Raw genomic sequence first — 18,661 nt, forward strand, 5'->3', positions numbered from 1 at the left:
AAAAATGTGTCAACAATAGGAATATTTCCGATTTCAATACAACATCCAAAGATAAAATCTTTGAAAATGTGAGGTTTATTAAGAAATAAGCCTGTTGTTATAACATTACATGACCACTTCGTCCTAAAATGAAGGATACACCGTTTATTCAACTGCTAAATTTTATACGAAAAAACATTCGTATCGAATCAGGCGTTTCTGTTCTTTGTCTTGTTCGAGTGTTAGTGGAGGAGTAGCAATATCACATTCTCTGTTAAAAATCTATGTATGTAAACAGTTAGGTTATGCATTGAAAATCTTTCCGTTTAAAAATGTGTATGTTATTAGTATTTGATTACTCTAGTGTTCCCCGTGTTATATTTTATCTGCGTATTGTTATTTTTCTACTTTATTCTGTAAATCGATGTTTCAAATAAAAGTAGAGGACGCCCCCCACTCCAGTGAATGCTTCAGATGGCGCTCCTCCGACTACAGGGTGGGCATAAACGTCACAATCCCCATTCACTGTATCCTGTGCTTTAATACATAGGCTACCAGAGATCTACAAATAAGTTTACATTATTTAAAACTACTCTGTTGATCATCATATTTTTTACATTTGAAAAGTAGCCAGAGGTACTTTAATGGGAGACTATGACAGATGAGTTCATTTTCCAGAAAGCAAAAGTTGTCCACTGGGTGGCAGCAAAGGTCTAGAAGTGACGCTGTTTATCTCCCGAAACTGAAGTCAAGGCCATTTATCCCGTTTGGAACACGTCGACTGACACACTGGTAGTCTACTTCACTGTTTTTATTTGTTTATGTTCACTTTTAACTTTAGCATTTTTAACATAGACATCTTACATTTTCAAACCAGGCTAGTTTTAAATCTTTTTTGTTAGCATAATCAATATTATGGGCCTATATATCATTGCACGACTTTTTCAACATGGAGATAAGGGGTGATCCTCAGATCTTGTTTGTGCATCATCGTTTCCTTTCCTCCCGTCTCAGCTCCACCCCTTCGGGATGCCAGGGAAGGGACGCAAGGACGGAGGAATTAACAGAAGTGAAATGGCATATCCTCGCTCTGTCTTGCATCAGTTCAGAGCAATGTGACTGTACACATTGCACATTGGAAATATAAAAAATGAAGTTAAATACATACTTTAGGCAACGCCTGTATCCTCGCTCATGACTCCTGAGAATGCCTCCTCTCTACTCAATCCCGGCCTCCTCCCGGTGCAATAAGAGAATTGAGATGTCAATAAATATGGCTGAGCTCGATCGGTTTCCGGGTCATAGGATGGAGGAGCGAGGAAACGAGGAGGCATATTGAGGAGTACCCACAGTCGACCCAGAGTTGATTAAAATAATTCAATACAGCTGCTATAAAATTAAAAACTCAAAAGTTTCAGCAAAGCCCGTTTAAAAGAAATGCCAGAAACCATTAGGCATAAAAGCGTAACGGCTAATGCCTTGGCTTCTGCGGGACGCAGAAAAGAAGACCGGATGCTATTTTTTTGAATGGATGTCAATGGGTTTTGTAAGCCGTTACAGGTTCTCCAATTGGAAGTATTACAGACCTTCCCATCTGTATAATCAGAGTATGGTTTCGCATCATAGGCTGCTTCTGAAAACTTAGGTAGCTGACGCGTTGCCTCGCTGCCTCATGAGGCAAAGACTTCGGGGGCAGCATTTGGGCACGAAGGGCAGCTCCAAGGAACACATTTGGACAGCTTTCAGAGGCAGCGTAACAGAATTCTATTTGAAATATAAACAGAGCGGCTTTGTGATAACTAATTGAATATGTTAAAAGTACAATACTAATGTCTGGCTAGAAATGCAATCCAAACTTTAAAAAAGAGAAGATATAACTTTATTTACACGGAAAGCTGTGCTTCAGCCTGCACTGCTCAACTAATCATATACCAGCAGGAGCACACACATATAATTGTGGGACATTGAAGGCAGCAAAGGATAAATCAAAGTCAAAGTCTGACTTATTGTCAATTCTGCCACATGTACAGTAGGCTACATACATATAGAGGATTGAAATTGCATCACTCTCAGACCCATGGTGCATATAAATAACACTAAACAGAATAAAAAAGATACACATTATTATATGTATGTAAAATACAACTTTACTAGCAGGCATATAAAAAAAAGAAAAAGAAATAATTAATAGCAGATAGAGTGCAAACCAGTGAAACACACAACAGTGCAGATGTGATGTAGTGCTAAGAGATTATTAGTCTGTTTAAAGTGACAAAGAGAGCAGGCTTTGTCTAACTGTGTCAGAAGATGTAGTTGAAGAGGGGCAGACCGATGCTTAATGAGGCAGTGAGGAGTCCAATGCTGCATAAAGTGACTAGTACGGGTCAGTGTATCTTGTGGTGGGGGGTATTAGGCAATGGAAAGACCTGCGGATGTGGTTAGAGTTCAGTGGTCCATGGAGGAAGAGAGGGCTTTTTAGGGTGAGAGGGGTTCCATGTTCTGGAGGGAGGGGAGAGAGAAACCTATGATATTCTCTGCTTCTCTCGCTATACATTAGAGGGTCTTGCGGCAGGACGGTTTTCCAGGCACTATACCACACAGTGATGCAGCTGGTCAGAATGCTCTTGATGGTGCCTCTGTAGAAGGTGCACTCAGTTTGCGGAGGAAGTAGAGACGCTGCTGTCCAGGAGAGATCATCAGTGTTGTGCACCCCCAGGAACTTGGTGCTGCTCACTCTCTCCACAGTGGCACCGTATACGGTGAGAAGAGCATGCTGAGTGACTCTCCTGAAGTCAACATCAATCTCTTTCGTCTTCTCCACATTCAGTGTGAGATTGTTGTCACTGCTCCACCTGGCTAGGTGGCTCACCTCGCTCATGTAGATTGTCTCATCTCTGTAGCTAATGAGACCCACCACAGTTGGGTCATCCACAAACTTGATGAAGAGGTTGGACTCGTGTGGCTGTGTACAGTCATGGGTCAGCAGGGTGTAGAGGAGGGGGCTAAGCACACATCCTTGAGGGTCCCCAGTTACACAGTGTAATGTTTAGTCCCAGTTGGATGGATTTGTGATAGAGCTGTGGAATGATGATTGTGTTTAAAGCTGAAATTCTCTATGAACAGCATTCTGACGTACTAATCTTTTTTGACCAGATGAGTGAGTGAAGCATGGAGGGCAGTGGGGATGGAATGATCGGTCGAGCTATTGGACCGATATACAAACTGGAAGGGGTCCAGGGAGGGGGAGGACAGACTTGATATTGTGAATGACTAGCCGTTCAAAGCACTTCATGAGAATAGGAGTAAATCTAACTGGACGGTAGTCATTGAAGTAGGATGGAGGTGACTTCTTTGGGACTGGAATGATGATGGTAGTTTTAGCATGTGGGGACAACAGCCTGACTAAGTGAGATGTTGAAAAAACATCCAAGCTTCCTTCAAAAATCAACCTGATGAAGGTATTTTAGGAGACAGTAAGTATAGAAAACATTGGATTCGGACGGCCTTGATGCCTTCCTTCCTTGAAATGCTCCCTCCGAAGGTTTATTGTGCGGTAGACCAGGATTAAGGATTAATACGTCATTTGTTGTTAGAACTTTACAACATTTTGTAAACTAAACAAATAATCCGAAAAAAACTCAGGCGAAACCAAACTCAGCCACGAGTGCCAGAGGCATTACAACTGCAGTCAGTGACTTTTGAGTAATAGTTACTGAGTAAATGTTAATGATTAGTAGCGAGTAACAGGTACATTTTATGATTAACACGGAGAGCATATTGGTAGTAATCTTTTGAATTTACATTTGTTTGAAAATTATTTAGGTATGATTTTGATATGGTCTCAATTTGTGACTGATATCAGTCAGCATCTAAATGATGTATTGAGTTCTCGTGCTGTAGTTCCGTCCCCACTATTTGGCAGCTCGACCTTTTCCGGCAATAATCGTACACCTGTATCTCTCTTTTATAAATTTGATCGAATGAAATACTCTCTGAAGATACGACTCATGCAATACTACTGTATAGTCACTCAAGATTAATATGAGATGGCAGAAACTGCATGTGTTATCCCAACTTTAATGAGCAGCCAGTGTAGAGATGATAAATTGGAGTTATGGGATCATATTTTCCAGACCTGGTTAGAACTCTAGCAGCTGCATTTTGGACTAATTGTCGTTTGATTATTGGAAATGAGGCCAGCCACATAGAAATACATTACAATCAAGTCGTGAAGTCATAAATCCATGAATTAGCTTTTTCTGCATCAGAAACCCATCGAATATTACACAGTTTGGCAATGTTTCTAAGATGAAGGCAAATTTTGTGACATTTGGGAGATGTTTTTCAAAAGACAGATGGCTGTCAAATATAATACATCCATGAACGATTAAAGTAATTTATTATTTATGTCTGACACAGCTAAAGGATGAGCATATAGTTAAGACTTACAGCCTGTATATATGGGATTTAAACAGGTTATTAGGATTTATATATATTTGGATAAAAATGTTTCCCACAATTAACATATGAAACATAAAAGCGCTGCCAAGGATGGGGTCACTTGACTGAAATGTATCTTAAGACCTTCAAATCTTTTGATCTGAAGGTGTATGCTTAATTCAAAAGTCTGACGACAAAAAACAAATTGTGAAATTTTTAAATACATTGCTTAGACTGAATAATGAAAACATGTAAGAGCACGTATAATGTAGACCACTACAGATAACATAAACAACTTTGGTGCAATGCTAGTCCAGAGCATGTTTCATTTTTTTAAGATTAAACAAACGTTTGAACAAAATACACCAGAAGATTTATAACAGAATGTTAAACAAATATCTTTCTGATTTAATTACAGATGTGATATTTAACATACTGTATGATAACTGATATAGACCTAAAGCTGCTTGATAGAACAACAAGAATGTATAATAATAATAATAACTATGTGAGGGATATTCAGAAAATATTCATGAAGATTTGCTTGTGATTTTGTTACCCCTGCTACAGCTGTAATGCAGTGTATGTGAGCGGTCACCTGCTGCCTTCAGATCTAGAACAACGGGAGCCATCTCTTTCATTACACATGGCCTTATCAATGCACTGCAGGAGGTGTTCTGTCACAGCCAGAGCTGACCTGAGAACAGTATTATCCTGGTAATTGGTGGAGACCAGTGGATTATCTGATTTGGGATCAGGGTCTATGGAGTGACTCATATTTCGTGAGAGGAATGGAGAGATTTTACCCCATAAATGACACAAGGTCACTTTTAACCTGGACTGATTGCCTGTCTCTGTTTTAAATAAAAAAACTTGGTGTGATTCTGCTTGTGTGTGGCATGTTTGCCATGGGAACGTGTTGTCATGAATGGTAATAGCAATTCTTTCCTCTGCCTTCACACAGTCGTCTGCTGTAATTTACTGCAAACCCAGCAGAAAAGGAAATAAGACCATCTTAAATGTCCATACTGGTTAGGTATCAAGGTATCGAATGAGTGCGTTTCCAAAATCCATCGTTCCAACAAACATTTGTTGGAATGCAGCACAAACTTGAAGCTGGAAGTACAGCTCAAAGCCTGTGGTTAGAAGAACAGTTCAGGAACAGTGTTCAAACAATGGGTCTTCAACATAGTTACTAGGGCTCATGAAACAGTCCTTATTACGTTGTTAATATCCCCAAAGATGCTGTGTAGTGCAGCGGTTATGTACTCTCCGGTCGCTCCTCCTTTTATGCTTCCGATCACCCTGTGAGAGATTCTGACACAGCTAACACTCATAATCACTCGCTCACCGGCCTCACGCCGTTCCCTCACGGCTCTCATCCTGCATTGCTCGTTTGATACCTCCATAGCCCCTCACAGGTACCCACAAGACCGTAATCTACTCCCCCCGGGGCCGGTCTCGATCCTCCTCTGCCCCCTGGCAGCCGGGAAAGGCTCCTCCGGCGGAGGCCAGCCGCCAGTGAGTCCCCCATTCCCTGCTCTCCCCATCATGACATCCGTTTTTAGTGTAAGTGCCAATAAATACATTTTTCGTGACTAAATTATGTTTTTATCAACTCTCACATGTAGGTGGTTGATAATACGTCAGAGGTCAAAGAGCATACGGGTCACATGACCATAAAACATGGTGGGTGCAGAATGTCCAAAATGCATTCATACTACACCACTCATACAATATAGAACGCACTATTAACGGCCGATGGGTACTTATTTAAATTCAGTACGTACTGTCACAGGATGCCATTTTGGATGCAGCGTGTGTCTCCACGTGGTTTTAAAAGCGTCTTATTTCCCTTCACCATCGCCTGTTAAACACTGCAAACTTAAATTGTGACAGCTGGTGAGTCCCCTCGAACATAAGCTGCTGCATAACGTGATTTTCAACATAAAATTAGCCAAAAGAATTCAGCGCTGTAACGATTAGAGAAGTGATGAAGTGAGTCAAACTGTAAGTTAAATATGGAATGACATGCAAAAAATGTCAAAATGTGCCTGAATGAACTGCTACATGGTGTCCATTGTCTAATATTCTCTGTGTTGCGACACTCCATATCCAGTAATTACTGAATTACTATCGTGGAGTTATTTTTTTACCAAGGGAGAGGTTCAAATAGACCAATCACAGCGTTTGCAGTCTGCGATTGCGTTACGTCAGTCTACGCAGAGCTATGCACAGCCTACGGCTGAAGTTATTATTGACATTGCATGTCATATTACATTCAAGGTGTTAAGGTGATGACTTTTGTTGGTGTTTTAACTGGGGTTTGAAGAGCTATCCACTTTATATGCTCCCTGTCACTGATGATGCTCCACTAGGTCTTTGAAATAAACTGTACATATATATTTATTAGTTAACAGACTGCGGTCATACATTATTTTAAAACAAAAATAAAGTAATTATCAAAGTATCACACTGTCATTATTCCTGTTTTGTTATTTAGTGTTCAGAGTTGATGTTGTGTTGACTAATTAAAGCAGTAAGGTCAAGAAGTCATGGTTTACAGTGATTTTATAACAGCTTAGGGCCGTTGCTTGACACGACATGAAGTGTTATTAAAAGTTATAAATTCACTGTTAACCAAGGCTTATTGCTTTATAAAACCGTTATTCCATATACTGTGCATAGGCACGTTTTATAAAATAAAACACAGCAAATACAATTTCCCGATATTAATTCAATATATCAGCTGTGTATCATTAGGAGATTTACTACGACTTAGGCACAACCAATCAGAATCGAGGACCAGAACTCATTATTTTATAGGCTAATGTGGTTTTTCATTGTGTTTCCTGACCTGATGTTTTGTTTTTAGATTTGTTTTAGATTTCAGCTGTGGGATTGCTTCTATGTAATGTAATTCCTATTAGAGTATTGTTGAGTTCAGCGAGCACCAGCAGTATTAATAAATGTGCTCTCGAGTCTGAGGCCTTTATCATGATTATTTGTTATTGATCACACTTGTTCCTTTTGTTATTGAGCAAATTGTCTTGTGAGCTCAGGCTGTCTCTGGTTGATCTTCATGCTCTGTCTGTTTTCTGCTTTGTCTAGGTAGCTTTTGTCTTTTGGTCTCGTGCCAGTCCTAGTCTTTTCTGCCCCCTTTTCCCCCTGGCTGTCAGTGGATTCTCCTGATCTACATTTGCTCCTAAACAGTCTCTTGTGGTCTTGGTTTCTGGTGGTCTGAGCTGTCACCCTCATTCCTTTTCTCCAGTCATCTATCTTTTTCTCTTTGGTGTTGGTGTTAAACATGTGGACATCTATACATGAAATTGTTCAAGTTATTTTTATGTGACTGTCAAAGAAGTAGATTGGTTGAACTCATTTGTTATAAGTTACAACATAGAAAAGTTTATGGTATGGACGAATGCAGTTCTAACTAATGGTCTACATGGATCCATGGTATTTCAGTTTACTGAAATTAAAACATTGAAAAAGTTTCTGTTAATTTAAATCAAATCAAACATGATTTAAAAATGATTGGAAAAAGTGAACTAAACGAGAAATGTAAATGTTGCCTCGGAAATAATAAAATGACAAAAGGATGAAACACATCTGAACTAAAATGTACATAAAAATAAAAAAAAATAAAAGGTCATTTTAAATGTGATTAAACTGAAAACAAAACTATAATAACTCTGACATGGTCCTCGAAATCCTGATGCAGTCGTGTATGAAATCATGAAAAAACCCACATGTATGACTGTGATGATTCCTCATGGTAAACTGGAGCCAGTAAGCTAGTGTTTAGAAAGGAACTTGGAACCCAGGAGCCCCGAGCGCTCTGAAGTGTTATTTGTCAGTATCATTCTTTGTGCCTGGCGCTGGAGTCACGGGAGAGAGGGGCATGTGGCGGGTCAACAGTCAGGGGACTTGTCAGCGTTTGACGGCCTGTGGACGGCCTCTGAGCTGGCAGGATAAACACCAGAGCTGATGGGGAGAGCTGGCTGTGGCACCTGTCAGTTCATCCATTCACCTCTCCAATGATTCCTTCAGCTTTTCAAGCAGTATGTCACAGAGAGTTACAGCACATGTCCTTTAACATTCAAGTGCACTTGTGATAGACCCAACTCTCTTCTTCACTTGTTCAGAAATCAACGATATGCTCTTAAAGTATGATTTTTATATCTAAACATGAATAAGTCTTATTTTGTTGCGGGTCTGCACAGTTCGACATTTTCCTATTTTTACAAAACTGTAAATGCCTTTGTTTTGTCAGAACGATTTATCATGTTCGGATAAAGCCTAATACTTAATCTGTCTGTTTTATATTATATAACATGAATTGTGTGCAAAATTTCCATATATTAATGTGAATGTGCATCTATCTAAGATCTTTTCCTGTGAGTATAAAAAGTGTTTATGTAATGATCTGTGAGACCCACATTCGCAGCTTAATGAAAGCGTTTACTTTTAGGAGATACTAGAGATATTACATTTAACCTAATCACTTTATTCTTTTCACCACTTCCCACTGATGTTAACATCATAGATGTTACATAATTACAGTCTGCTTCCCACATTATTCAGGCAATATAATCCTGAAAATGCAATGCTTGTAATAGTATGAAATGCATCAGTGGTGCTCAAATACAATTAAGAAGATTTTCCAAAATTGGATAAATTGGAGGATGTAAAAGCTTTGTTAATATGTTGCTCTGAATAACTTAATGTGGCACTGGGTGAATCTGTTCATGTTATCTGAGTTATAAGAAGCTTTTGTTCGGCAGAATCTTTGCTACGTAATCCCTTAAAATGACCAAATTGGAGTAATTTTGTATGGATTCGTGTACAGGGAGGACTGAGTTTGTAAATGTAAGTTAATTTGCCAAAATAAAATTTCAGTCTACAACAGTCCAACCTGGAGAAAATCAAGAAGAATGGATCAAACTTTTTTATTTCCATTTGCAAGGCCAGTACAAATCCTACCCCAAAAGCAGTTAATGCAGTAAACAGTGGCTCAACCACATTTTAATTTGAAGTTTCTAAATGGAGGGTGCTTGAGTTCTTTCCCCTTTTCCCTTGATGCCCAAAGTGTTCTTGTGAATGGAACAAGAGGGTCCTCCCGTAACGTGATTTCGGATGTACAGAAGGGGACCCCTTGCCCCTCCAAAGGTCTTTGCGCATCATTAGTTCTATTTGGGTCACAGACTCATTTTGACTGGCCATTGTGCTGGTTTTGCTATGTAGATCTGGCAACCCTCCCAGGCTGGCCTGTAAACACTTGAGACCAAGCTGACTGGGTCTGCAACTGTAAAATCCTATTAAAATGATAACAAAAACTTTATTTTTCATGATTGTTAAATGATTGAGTGTTTTGTTTAATTAAACTCCCCCCCAGGATACCCACTGAATAGAAAGAGAGAAAGGGCACATCAAAAAGCACTGCTGCACATTGCAACCTGTGTTAATGTGTGGGTTGCCGCTATTTCTTGTTTTTCTACTTGTTTTACACTCTTTTATGTGTATGTGCCTACGCACGGATGAGGTTCAGGAAACTGGCTACAGGCGGAAATCTCTCATCTTGGTCCAAGCCCATTTAAGATAAGAAAGAACCAAATGAAAATCTGTCTCTGGTTTTTGGTTTGCTGACATTTTTACTGATCTTTGCATAGACCTTTGGACCTGTTTCCTCATAAAAAGCCAATAACCCTTCTTTTACATAATTGTTGAATACTTTTATTTAACCCATTTAAGTTATTATTAGCACTGCAAATATACTGTACCTCATTTTGAATAAACTCATAGTGTTGCTTTAAGGCACAATGCAACCGAGATCATTACAGTCTTAGGAACCATCATTTCTTTAAAATAAAACAAGTGAGAGCTCCTCAGGTCACATCTAAAACTTTTAAGAATACAGTAAAGCTTACAGCAATTTTAAAAAAGGGTTTAAAAATTAAATGTGTGGGAGGATCCTCAGACTTTATACTCTTTGTTCATGTGGGAAATTATCAAATCTGTTAAATCTTTGTACAAATCACACCTATTCTCCAAAGGGAACTTTAGAAGAAAAAAAATCCATTGACTCTTTCCGTCTGCAACCATAGGCTCACTCCACTCCCCTCCCCTTTTAAAGCACGACGGCGGCTGACACCGACAAGGTGTCGTTAAGTTTTCAATTCATTGCCAAAGCAAATAACTTATTTACGAAATGTGCAATGTTGCAGTTTGTCCATTTAGGGCTACTGTAGAAACAACATGGAGAATTCCATGTCAGGGGACCTTCAGTGTATGTAGATAGAAAAAGGTCATTCCAACGTAACAAAAACATAGAGCTTCACACACCTCTGAAGACATAGTTACTGTGAGAATATTATATTACATTTCTCCAAGAAATTAAACAATAAGATGTTCTTTAGTTGGTCATGAACTGGTTTAAAGGTTCAGTGTGTAATATTTTGGAGGACCTATTGACAGATCTGCAATATAATAAACATAGCCATGTCTTCAGAGGTGTATTACGAGCTCACACAATGAAGAGTTATGTTTTCATTACCTTAGAATGAGATATTTCTATCTACATACACCGCGGGTCTCCTTGCATATAATTCGCATGTTCTGTCAGCCATCGTAGTGTTTTCAGTGGGAGGGGTGGAGTGAGGGGTTGGTTGCAATACGCAACCTTGCCGCTTGATTTTACAGACTGGACCTTTAAGTTGGTCCTGAGCTGGTTATAAGCTGACTGAATAGACAGGTTTTGGGGTTCTGTTCAGGCCAAGAAGGGCTCCAACCAGTCCATAATGGCAATCCCTCCAACATGTGGCATCAATGGAAAACCTAATACGCAAGACCCTGTCATCACTGAAATAATTTCAAACAATGCAGAAATGCGGAACGACACACAACACAGGGTAGATGAGACACAATAGGGTGTTGAGACTGTTGGAGAAGAAGCTGAGTTGGTCCGCAGATGAGTACATCATTCCAACGAAAACTTCTTTCATTAAGCTAGACCTGGCAATAACATTGCAATGTAATTGTAATGATTTTGGTCGGTAACGGGATGGAGTAAGCAAAGAATTTGAAGATGACAAAATATGGATGTAGAAAAACAACTCTAAAGCCGTAGAATGCTGGAGTGAGACAGTGACAACGATCGAACATCTACCAGTTGTAAAATCAAGCAGAGGGCTCATGAACGGACTCTTGTGAAGGGGTTTAAAAGCCCCGGAACTCACAAAAAGGGACAAAAAAGACCTGTGCCTGTTTACAGTGAATGAATAGCCAGAAACGTTACAAATGCTACATGAAAGTGACATGAGTGAAGACCAAAAGCCAAGCATCATGACACACGGAAGTGGCAACAAATCTAATGTGCCTCATCAAGTGTTCTATTCTACTGGCTTTGTGTCTTCGGTTTTGCAGGGTGAGGAAGCAAATCTAACTGTCCCAGAGGAGTACTATGATTTTGCCAGGCCTTCAGCAAGTACCGGGTTACATTTCTGCCTACTCACCGGCCATATGACTCGACCACTGACTTTTCTGCAGTCTGTTCTCTGCCCAAGGGTCATCTTTATTCCCTGATGGGTCCAGAGAGAGAGGCTATGGACAAGTATATTCAGGAATTCAGGAAACACAAAAACCAGACTCTCACGAATTCCCAGACCAATCTATGTGAGGGCAATACAGTGTAGCACAATTTTAGAAACAGGCCAGCAGGTTGATTGATGAATGAAAATGCTTTAGCTCATTTTGGATCACTTTGTGCATGTTTATTCCATTGAGCACGATAGTTGGATCTACATAACATGAAGGCATACATGCTGGTAACAGAAGGTGCATCTTCACACCCTACGAGAACCTACTGGCAAACATTCAGTTGGCGATATACTTTCTGAGTGACTCTTTTTTTGTTGATTTGTCTCCTGTGATAACGAAGGGTCTCAAAATGAGTCATGCATGGTGAAGTGCAACCTTCAAACACCAGATCGGAGATCAATCCATGACATTGGCATTGCTAGCACCAAGATCTAGCCACTGAGTAACAGGAAAGCTCTATTCGCTTGTAAAGCCTGCTTTTGGAGAATGCCATCTGCATTGAAATTTCACATAGCAAGCAGCTCCACATTGGAAATAAAAGCATAACCTTTGTCGAAGGGGAAGTCAAACATCAAATACAGTGAAGAACAGTAGTTGAGTTCCTAACTACAACAGGAGTCTGGCAGATTTTGGTTGACATTGGAAGACAGCTCAGATTCGATCACAGTGGTCACTAAGAATAGACATATTTCTGAAACATGCTACAAAGTCCCATGGGAAGATTGTACTGAGAGACATACATGAGGAAGATGGCAAAGTATAAGGACTCGGTATGAAAATGCCATGGTTGTGGTCATTTCTTGATTTTTTATTCAATAGTGTGTGAATGTCCCTGTTCCATACAAAGCTCTTATTAAATAATGTTTACTTATTTACTTACTTAGTGAATGTTGCTTAAACAGTGTATTACCATATTTTCTTTTCATTTTGTTTCACTTCATACCTGTCACGCCCCCTCTAGCCTTCCTCTTTCCACCTGTTGATTATTTTAGATACTTAACAAGGAAAAAAAACTCACACCATTCAAACTTAAGTTGTAGAAGACATATGAGAAAAGAATATATGGAAATAACTACAAACATATTCATACAATTTGAGATTTAAAAAATACAGCTGTTGTAGCAGATACAACAGCTGGATGTCATTAAATAGCAATAAAAGTGCTATTAATGTTTAAACACTTGCCAAAGCTTTCTGTTCAATTCCTCTTATTTTTAATATAAAACCTAATGCAGCATATGGCAAATGTTCATCTAATGCCTGATAAGTGATGTGTATAATACAGAGAAAGTGACTGTAACAGTTATTTACTCACACTGCCTGAAATATTTTTTTTACGTTCAAATTTTGTCAATACAATGAATGCCCAGACTGTATGACAGTATATGTGAGTCAGAATGTGAAGGCATTGTTCCAGGAGAGCTTTAAACACTTTAAAAAAATGCTTAAATGCACTGGAAACGAAAAATGTGTATTTTAAATAGATTCAGCAAAAATGTATACTAAACTTTACTTTTACTAGACTTTGTTTCTTTTTCTACTTGTATAAAGGTCCACATTTCAGTATGCTTCCTAAATTAACTAATTATGTTCATCATAACTATGTCCTAATGTGCGGACGTTTCATTCATACAACCACAAGGAGGCGCTAAGGGGAAGACGTATGTGGTCATCAAGGCACCACAGCAGAATATCAGCAAATAGTTCTTAAACACATGACATATTTCAGAATGTGTATAAAAATACTTTTGAAACTAATGTGTATTTCTTCACTGGTAAATAAAAGGAATCTCCGTGTTTAAGACTTCAGTGGAAATGTTTTAGTGGTGCTGAAGAACAGCTCCGGTGCGCAGCGCGCGCACACTCCACACATCACACGAGCTCCGAGAACAAGTCCGGAACATTTCACCCAATCGGTTCGTCGGAACGCTTTCGATTCGCCAATTCGTTTAAACTCAAAAGTGTTTACAGAGTAACAATATGCCTCCATTTTCAAAATAAAACACACGATTCGTTCTCAAATCAGATACAGCCCATCAAACACCCTTCGCGTTTACTCCTAAAGTTCTCCTCACAGTCGAGTGATTCACAAAACCTCTGCGAATCGGTTCGAGCGAATCAGTAAAAGGAATCACATAACAGACGATTCGTGCATCCATACTGCATACTGCATTCCTGTAGGTGTAATGTGGTAGTGTGTCGTTGCGAACAACCCCTGTAGTTGCATGTGTGTGTGTGTGTGTGTGTGATGAGATTATCTGCTTTATGAAATACACGCGAGACGCTTCCAGTGGACCGAAGAGTCTTCAGAGGGCAAAACAGCGCAGAAGGGGAAACTCTTCTCTTCCAGGCGATGCTCAAACAAGGTGATGGGATGGAAGTTACATGCGGATTCCCAAACAGTTCGAGCAGATGATAAATGAGAAGGAGCAAAGATAACTTTGGTGAAGTGCTTCTTCATCTATCTTACAGTGTCTGAATGTCGATTCGTATCGGCGGACTTGCTTTGCTCTTATAAAACCACTTCTTCATGAAGCACCTCTGACTCAGATTTGTGGAAATATCACAGAGATCCGCACGGGAAGCTGCGAGCTCTTCAGCACCATCAAGTAAGTTAAATAAATGTGACATCAATGTCATGAAGAAGCTGTCATTGTTGCTTATGCATCATTACACCTTCACTATTTGTATTCAGTCATGCATTGCGTTTTTAACGTTACACACATTTTTAAGGAATATTTTTGAAACGTGTGGCGAGGGAGGATTATCCCCTTTAAAAATGAATCGTGGTTACCATGGTAAAGTGAACCTGATTGTACACTTAATTTCTTTTGTTAGTGTACCTTATGTAGTCAGGTCGAAATTGAGTATAGCCTAAAATGTTTATCTAGATATGATGCATTTTTTAAGATTACCTGACATACCTGTAATACAGTAAAACGGTGGAACTTGTTTATTAGCATGCAATGCAGTTAAAAAACTCAATAAGTGTACTAGAAAATATGGTGTTTCGGCCACTATGGCATACTAATGGCTAAATGTAGGGGTACATTTACCTTCTATGTTAAATGGTTGTGGACCATATGTGTGAATTTGTGAAAAAGACTTGCACACTTCCCAATAGATACTGTATACGTGGAGATTTTCTAAGCCAACTGTTTAGCACTTTTAATTTATTTATTTACTTATTGCACATTTATTCATTAATTACTTAATTTATTGAACTAATAACAGTTTCTGCTCATGGCTCACTGTTTTTATGTTTCAGCAATCTATTTGTGAAGCCCATCATTTAGTCTAGAAAGATTCTTCACAATCATGATTTTATATAACATCCATGTAAGGTTGTTCAGTTTGTGTGTGGTGAAATGACAGACTGCAGTATGCACTGGTTATATTTGTAAATGTCAGTATTTGATGCATTCAGCAACAGTCTCAGAGTAGATTGGCCATCGCTGCTGCATGAGATCTGTGCCTACTGTATGTTTCTGTGAGTTTATACATCAGTTTACACGTCAATCTTGAAGTTTGCACTGCACTACCTCCACAAAACTCCCTTTTGCATCACTTTCCTTGAGAGTTTATTCCCTATATTATTATTTGATGTTTTATCTTTTGAACATATTACCATATATTGTCCATACTTTACAAACGGTGTGTGCAAAACAAGCATATTTCAGGTGCAAATGTGTGAAGGATTGGTAAAGAAAAGCACTTGCGGACAGATTTCATTTCTCTTTCATTGAAGCATTATACTGAATTACGTGAGGTTTAAGACTTTTGTGAAAAGTTTGCCCTTTAATGATTTTTGACTACAAGAAAGCAGTAAAAAATGGACTTGGACATTTTTGTAAGTATGAAAAATCCACATGTGTTTGTAGATTGTAGCTCATACAGTATGTGGTCACAGCACTCTCTCTCAGATTAAAATGCATAAAGTGAATTCACTTTGTTATGACTACCATAATAAACCTTGTCAAAGACTGAAAGGTGATCAATGTTGAATTTCATTAGTGTGCTGGAAATTAATTTGCGTGGGAACTTATGAAAAGATCATGTTTCTGCTTAAGACTGAAGAACCAGCAGAAGCAAAGTGAATGCCAGGAGAGCATCTTTACGCATCTCCCGTACGACAGTGCCGCAGAGCTCTTCAGCAAATCTCTGGCTAAATGAAAACAGATGATGGTGCCAAACCCCACGTGGGTACTGCTGTGCCTCTGCCACCACCATTTATCACCGTCAGCTCCCTCGGCCTCGGAGAGGAAAGAGTACCCTCACGTTCCCCATAGAAGAAATTCTAATCTGCTGCTTTGAATGGGCTTCTTTGTGGCGTGGGGGTCCAGACCTAAAACCAAGTGGAAATCAGCTGAATTTGATTCTCGTGTAAATTGGTGACTTTTACTCGCACGCATTCCTGGACGCGATAACCAAATTGCAGGACCGGTCAAGGCCGACGGTTCACAGTTCAGTCCCCAGACGTTTAAAAAACTGTTAGGGACCGGAATCGAGAAGCGGAGATTAGGACGACCCTGTGTAGCCAGCAAACGCCTTCACAGTGGATGGCAGAATGAGTTGTTTGTGTACTGATAAATCACAAAGGGCTAGCATCTTTCCGCCCGCTCTTTCTGCGCGAGTCGCACACTCCACTGAACATGGTAATAGCTGTAACCCGAGGATGAATAGATTTATTTGAAAGAATTTTGCAAGCTGACATTTATAATTAAGTTTCACAAGTGCAAATCCAGTCTTGATGGATGCTCAACCGATCAGCATATGGCCATAATCAAATAGACTGAAAAAGAGGAGGCTACTTAGCATTTAAATGGCCCGTGTGCTGTTAAAATAAGCCAACGAGAGCCGTATAAATATTTAGAAGGTCTCTGTATGGATGTGAACTGATGAAGAAGGTCAGAAGTATATGGAATGAGGTGCCACAGGAGAACAATGTTGTCGAATCATGAGATACTGTATATATACAGCCTGTGCATTTTGTTTTAGACATGCTTGAACCAACAAACATGTGATCTTCTTAAAAATATAGATATACGTAAGATATGCTGTCACCAATTGCATGTATACAGTTGACATTTTGTGTGTAGTCATTTTACACTGTGAATAAACAAAAAAGTCCATCCCAACATACAGTAAATATCACACATAAACAAATCTATAAAATTAGAATCAGGTGTTCAAGATTCCAAGTTTCGAAAGAATATGCCCAGACTATGAATGAACATGTTTTCTGCAGACCAAAGACTATAGGGCTAAAGGGAAAAACACATTTATTATTTCGTAGTTTAAAGGAGTAGTTCACCTTCAAAATGAAAATTCTGTCATCATTTACTCACCCTCTTGTCATTTCAAACATGCGTGTCTTTCTTTCTTCAGCAGAACACAAAAGAAGATATTTTAAAGAATGTTGTTAACAGCCCCCCATTTATTTGAATTAGTCACAATAGAACTGAATAAAGAGCCGTCCTGTTCTGTGACCAACATTTTTAAAAATATCTTCTTTTCTTTTCTGTAGAAAAAGGATTGAAATGACAAGAGGGCGTGAAAATGATGACAGAATACTCATTTTGAAGGTGAACTACTCCTTTAAACAGTTCAGATAACACAAAAGAAGAATTTAATGTGCCAAATTATTGCAAAGCTGCGTACAGTAGATTATTATTATTATATTATTGCTTAAATTATTTCTATGCGAACTTTTAAACTAATATCGAATTCAATAATGTATTCTCAATTAACTTTTAGCTTAGTTTTTTAACATGTTTTTGACCATCCAGAGTCACCTATATAAAAATACATAAAACCAAATATGCGCACTTCCTTGTGAAATTATATCAGTCTTACTTCTCCATCTGCTTTCTCTTAATCTCTCTTTTCCTCTCGGCTGAACGGATGAAATGCTCATATAGAGGAAACAATACGTGCTGTCCTGAACTTGAAACAGAAGCATGAGCCATGAATAATTTTACACACCTCAAGGAATTAACTCACGCAAAAAATGAACATTCTCATATAGTTTACTCACCCTCACACCATGCCAGATGCCGTGGTATATGACTTCCTTTCTTCGGTTAAACATATCAAGATTATTATCAAAACAAAGCATCACTTCTGACTTAACATGTCGCTTACAAATATGCCAACAACAGCAGGCTATCAAAACAAATATGATGACACGTCAATAAATGTCATTGTTTTTTGTGTTTATTTTACCACTTAAAATATTAGTTTTGATTCTAAAAGAAATTTTGGAAATATTAATCTTTCAAACCTGTATCATTTTACTTTAGAAGACATATATTATAACAAACGTTAATGATGGATGAATGTGCTTTTTGGAGGTTCAACGTGTTTAGTTCCATTTAAGAACATTACAAGGAAAATGTTGATGTAAAAACACTTTGCTAAAGAATCACTAAGAGTTGGGGAAATTGCAACTCTGTACATTTGCTCTATAGTGAAGAAATTCGCCTTCCACTAAAAAGAGCCAATCGTCAATTGTTAAAGACCAATGATTTTCTGGGGGACTGTGGTTAGGTCCTTACCACCTCAATTGGACTGTTGATTATTTTGTTCTTGTGTGCTCTTCGATGCAGAGCTTAATTTAACTGAGGCAAAGAGTGCTTTATGT

At 38.8% G+C, this 18,661-nt stretch overlaps 1 protein-coding gene across 1 annotated transcript in view; it reads left to right on the top strand.

The window, feature by feature from the left end:
• Positions 1–14,244: 14,244 nt before the first annotated feature.
• Positions 14,245–18,661, top strand: part of il1rapl2 (interleukin 1 receptor accessory protein-like 2) — a 155,056-nt gene continuing 150,639 nt past the window's right edge. The window contains 1 exon segment of the mRNA XM_056769842.1: positions 14,245–14,627. The gene's annotated coding sequence lies outside the window, so the exon portion shown is untranslated.

This window comes from Triplophysa dalaica, chromosome 16 (genome assembly GCF_015846415.1).
Source record: "Triplophysa dalaica isolate WHDGS20190420 chromosome 16, ASM1584641v1, whole genome shotgun sequence".
In the NCBI taxonomy this organism is placed as follows: Eukaryota; Metazoa; Chordata; class Actinopteri; order Cypriniformes; family Nemacheilidae; genus Triplophysa; species Triplophysa dalaica.